General features: G+C 38.5%; 1 long non-coding RNA gene across 1 annotated transcript; it reads left to right on the forward strand.

Moving 5' to 3' along the window:
- The first annotated feature begins 2,598 nt into the window (after nt 1-2,598).
- Nucleotides 2,599-4,065, forward strand: LOC115690887 (uncharacterized). The gene is made up of 5 exons (XR_008815628.1): nt 2,599-2,661; nt 3,118-3,223; nt 3,516-3,594; nt 3,686-3,815; nt 3,945-4,065. It is a non-coding gene; the product is annotated as an uncharacterized LOC115690887 (long non-coding RNA).
- Nucleotides 4,066-5,212: the final 1,147 nt, after the last annotated feature.

The following is a 5,212-nucleotide window of genomic DNA, read 5'->3' on the forward strand; positions in this document are numbered from 1 at the left end:
ATTCTTTTTCCTCATTCTAAAAAAACTTTTGAAATTGATCCTGGTTAGATTTTTTATAGTCTTAACAATTTCTTATAAATTGATTGGGCGGATAAAAAAATAGCTCTTAAGTGGGAAGCAATTACATCTCATAAATGGCAAAATACAAGGTATCATCTTATAAATGGCAGAGGGGTGACTGCTCAATTTGGTCTTACATATGGGTTAGGAAATAAATATAGAAAACAGAAGAATATATTAATTACTAAGAGGGAACATGAACTAGAGGAGGATGAAAGTCAACTTAGGGAGAGCCTTTGACTTAGTGCAAGGTAGGTGGAGTTGCAAGCATATGTATTATGATTTGGATCTAGATGCTTGTTATGGTGAGAAGGTGCAATTGTTCCCCAACTCTCATGTGCAAACCCACATGGGAACTTATGCAAACTCATACGTCAATAGGGACTCTCCCTAAAATTCATCCTAAACCTCCATGGTTTTGTCATTTAATGTGCTGGTATTATAGCCTAATATGGAAATTGATTAAATGAAGTTAAGAATAATATGAAAGATAAGAATTGAGAAATTTCAATATATTTCAATATATGGATAAACAGTACATGAGCCAATTTATAAGCTTTATTGGATAACTATTTAAGGTAACAAGATAAACATAATACCAAATATAATCAATCAAGGATATATGCTATCAAAAGAGATATATGTAGAATTAGGAGAGATATGCAGAATCAAGTAAATATCCTAATATCACTAGCATCCCCTCAAACGCAAGGTGAGTTGAAACAAACCAACTTGAGTTTGAAAAATAATCCGAACAATGTCATAAAATCTTCGATTGTCATGAGATAAGTGAGCGAGAAAAAGGAGTTCAATGGATCCGAGGTGGGGCGGTGCATGTCATGGCTCCAAGCTTCCGTTGACGACAAGATTTCACTATATTGCTCGTCTCACAGTGGCGAGTTTGGTGGTGATGTCGGCTTCTCGAGACAAGAAGTGAAAAGTTGAGAATCCGAGGCCGACAGCATGTGTCCTTTGTGGTCTACTGTTGTCGAAACCGTCACTGAAGAAACGCGGTTGGTACAGCTGGCGTGGCTATAGCAAGTGGAATAAGCCAGGCTTTGTTGAGCGAAAGTTACTTTGCGAAGACGCTTCTTCATGGACACTACATGAGCACCCAACTAAGTAACCAGGCCATTTGTATCCACTATTCACTAAGCCTGTAATACCTAGACATAGCCACAATTGCCTTCTCATAATCTTTCTCTGCAAATGCACATTCTAGGATTGCATGTCTAGCAATAACCAAACCATCAACGATAAGTGATGATGTCATCCAAACTAGCCATAGGTGTTGAACCCAACTGTGCAGCCAACGAAGCGGCAAGGGTAGCACGAGATGTGAGAGCTATCACCCTTGCCAACATAAGAAGTTCATTCTCTAAGAAATTACAAAAATGCAAATCTTTAAGGCTCGGAGAACTTATGAAAATGTAAATCTTTAAGGCTTCGAGGTAAGAGATCAACTTGTTTTATAAGCATTGAGAAATAACATGCGCAATTGCAGCACCACTGACACCCAAATGACAGACATAAATAAGTATCAGATATAATGCAATATTTCCTAGGGCTCCTACTTTTCTTCTTTCTTTTTAATGCAAGGCGTGTTTTGAGGCTTCAAGGATACTAGGACTCCTCTCTATGCCACTGTTGTTGGCGAGGCCACGAAAGCCCTTGCCAACTTTGTCGGCCACAAAGCAAAAAAAAAGGCAAAAAAAATAAGAAATAAAAAATTCAAAAAAAATTCAATATTTTTTTAAATTGTTCATATTAGCATTAGCTGTGCCACGTATAACGACCGGCATCCATGTCGGCAATTTCTAGCTAAAATTGATTGGAGCAACTCAGTTGGCAAATGTAGGACTAAATTGGCCAAAACGAAATGTTTAGAACTAAATTAGCACAAGTGTAATAAGTTTAGAACTTTTTCGGCAATTCGATAGTGGATCGGGATCTTTTAAATTGGGTAATATCCATAATTAATCCTAATCCTATGTTTTTTCTATAATAAGTCCGGATATCTTATCCACATTTGACCCTCAATTCAATTTGGGAGTGTGAAAAATAATGACTCAGCATTTTTTATCTCGTGAGGAGTCCTTATCAAATTCGTTCTCCTTATATTTTAATTTAAAATATTTTTCTCTCTCCCTTTTTATTTTCACCCTTTAATTTTCAGAAAAGTTGAAGTCTCTGCTGCCGCCGCTGCTGCAGCATTGAACAAATACTAATTTTTACTTTTATATTATCTTATTTATCTATTTTTAATTTCGTTATTCTTTCCCATTTTCGATGACAGGTCATTAGATACGATGTTATCTATCCAACCATCATCGTCGTCACCATCACATAGTTAGCAAAAAGCGCGACAGATTCGGTCTAAAACTAACTTTCTGGTAAGCCCACGCATCAATCTCGACCTTTTCGAAAATATCTCCGTCGACCCAATTCGATTTCCGGTACGATTTTCCTGGGTTCATGCTGTTTTCGTATAAATACATCATCTTTCCCACTGCCGCATAAGCAGTGTTCGTTTTTCGAGAGGCATTGATGATTCCGTAGTTTCGCAAGGCCAAGGCTGTCCGGGGAAAGCTTTAGATTACCGTAAATGTTCTTCGCTTGATTTTTCTACTTCTTTTTCTTTTTTTTTTTACTGTGAGTTAATTTCCTATGCATGCATTAGACGTTAGATGCTGAGGATCCCGAGTGATCAGTGTAATTGCTGCTGCTTGTTTGTGTCGATGATGATGTAAATGTGTTTGCTTACATATCTGATGATTTTTGGGTGTTGCTGATTTTGAAATTTCGGATGATGGGTGATTTCGTTTTTTCTTTTTTGGTTTGTTTGTTTCGATTTGGGTTGATTGTAAATGCAATTTCGGATAATGGGTGATTTCGTTTCTTCTCTGTACTAGTCTGACTATAGCTGGAGTGGTAAAGCAAATTAGTTCCCTCTTTTTTTCGTTGTCTTGTGTTTTTTGATTTTTTGAATTTGACCTCCTTGAAACTGAAGTAATTTCCGGTTATATGTTTGTGATTCGGGCTGGATTATGCAAACAGATTGGCTACGCCGACATGCCCTGCCACTGACGTTGGTGATGAATGTGGTGATGCTGATGATTGGAAAGGAGAATTTTTCCCGAGCATTCCTAACACTAAGTATGAGGTGAGGCTTTTCGGCGGAGAAAAGTTCCGCTTAGCTTCGATTTCATTGCAATTTTACTTAATCAACTTCGGGTTAGGGCCTGCAAAAGTTCACGGAAGATCGTGTTTTGTTTTAGCTACCACTTGCAGATTAAAGTTGTAAATATGATTATGTTGTGGTATATATTGAAACTTGAAAGAACTTTCAGTAATTTTGCTTGAGAACTCAAAGTCTAATTTTGAACTGTGTTATATACTGTTGGAAGTGCCTGCTGGTTGAGACTCTCAATTTGTATGACGTGTTTCCCGTTTAGGGTCATTCATGCAAGAAGAACCCACTAGCATATAAGTGGGAATAATGCCGAAGAGGAGATACTAGGCAAGAAAATGAAGGTGGGTTCTTTTTCTTTCCCTTGGTTTCGTTTTTTACTTTGCAGATCAGTTGGGCAGGTTACAAATTTTGATAGCTGGCTGGTGCTTGCAGGATTGGCTAAGATTCAGCTTCGCCTTTTGGCACACGTTCAGGGGAACAGGAGGTGACCCGTTTGGTGCTGCCACAAAGTTTTGGCCCCGGGAGGATGGCACGAATTCTTTGGCTATGGCCAAAAGGAGAAGTAAGAATTGTTTATCTAGGAAGTGCTCAATAACTGTGTTTCAGTTTGGAAAATATTTTAGTTTGGACTGTATATAGGAATCAGTGGTGACACCTTATGATTTCATTCTGCATTCGATGAACAAAACAGTGAGGGCCAACTTTGAGTTCTTGAAGAAACTTGGAGTTGATCGATGGTGCTTCCATGACAAGGATATAGCTCCTGATGGCAAGACATTGCAGGTGAGCAAATACTCGAAGTCATTTTTGGTATCACAAGTTCATATGTAGATTTTGGTTTCGCAGGAAAATTTTGGAAGATAAAATTTGTCGCTGCTTATAATCTTAGAAGAAAGTTTGAAATACCCTTTCTTAACTTGTGCGAATACAGTTGCCCGTGAAATTTTTTAATTCAACAGTAGAGCTTAAGTTTGCTCTTTGTCGTTTCTGTCTCTGGAATCTAATGCAAACTCGGATGAAGTAGTGGCCCTTGCTAATGAAAAGTCGAGAATCAGAGGCCAACAACATGTGTCCTTTGGTCGACTTTGCTGTTGGAACAATAACTTAACAAAGTAGCCGATACAACTGACATGGCTATAGCAAGCAAAATAAACTAGCCATTGCTGAGCTAAAGTTACTTTACAAAGACACGTCTTCACGGGCACTGCACGGTTGGATGTCACATCACCCAGGTAAGTGATCAGAACATTTGTGTCAACTGTCCACTAAGCCTGTAAGCCTTCTCATAATCTTTCTTCACAAATGCACATGCTTGGATTGCCTGTCCAGCAATAGACAAAACATTAGCAATAAGTGATGATGTCGTCCAAATTTGTAAGCATAGCTGAAATGCAACCATAGGTGTTGAACCCAGTCGTGCAACCAGTGAGGCAACGAGGATAGAATAGGATGTGAGAACTATTACCCTTGCCAACATAAGAAGTCCATTTTCTACGAACCGACAAAAATGTAAAAACGTATTTAGGTTGGGTTAAGCTCATGCATCATTCTCAACTTGGTATCAGAGTTTTAAGTGCATCGGTTGCACTTTGCACCCTGTGCGCCTCGTTCACTCGAGTGCCTCATTCGCATTTGACCAAGCACCATAGTGGTCGTGTTACACATCCGTGACGGATGTATTTTTCGTGTCTTCATGGCCTCGAAAAATAATTTTTCTATAACAATCAAATATGTAGGTAAGCTAGGAAACCAACCAAGTAGGAAGGAAAGATACATGGCATTTATTGAAATAAAAACAGTAGTTCTGGAAGCGGTGTCCACTATGTGAGAATAATTTTAAGGTACATTCGTAATCATAAATGTTGTGGAAGAAGTCCTCGGAGAAAGCACTGAAATCCAATTCCAGTTCCCATTCTCCAAATACTAGTTATAGCGACTCATATTCCGACAAAACCGTTA

Source organism: Syzygium oleosum, unplaced genomic scaffold (genome assembly GCF_021117445.2).
Source record: "Syzygium oleosum isolate NSW1041296 unplaced genomic scaffold, Sole_v2.1 Sole_v2.55, whole genome shotgun sequence".
In the NCBI taxonomy this organism is placed as follows: Eukaryota; Viridiplantae; Streptophyta; class Magnoliopsida; order Myrtales; family Myrtaceae; genus Syzygium; species Syzygium oleosum.